Below are 487 nucleotides of genomic sequence, written 5' to 3'. Positions count from 1 at the left end.
TCAACAACCTAGATTCTTATTCTGGATGTAGATGAAGTTGATATTTGTAATATTTATATATAAATCCAATAAATTAAATATTTCAGAAAAAAAAAATTCTTCCCAAAATACCGATATTTTTTCCCGGGTTTCCCCGATATATCCCTGATATATCCGAAATCTCTCTTTTTTAACAGACCGATATATCTACCGATATCGATATTTTAATCCTTGGTTGAGAGACCCCATTCCCTATAGGATATTGGCTTCACAGCCACCCAATGAAGCCACAGATAATAATTGTGAGTGTCGACTGTGTCTGTGTCTGTCTGAGTAAGCTTAGCTAGGGAGGATCAATCAGTGACTACAGAGTCAGGCTTAAGCATGGAGATGTATGTAAGCAAGCATGGAGGCCATCATGTTCCCTCTGCTCCAAACCCTCTGTCCTATCCAAAAGTTCCTATAATCATTAACCTTTTGCTAAACCCAATTCCATCTCTCTCTCTCT

Source organism: Fragaria vesca, linkage group LG4 (genome assembly GCF_000184155.1).
Source record: "Fragaria vesca subsp. vesca linkage group LG4, FraVesHawaii_1.0, whole genome shotgun sequence".
Classification (NCBI taxonomy): Eukaryota; Viridiplantae; Streptophyta; class Magnoliopsida; order Rosales; family Rosaceae; genus Fragaria; species Fragaria vesca.
This window is presented reverse-complemented; position numbering follows the sequence as displayed.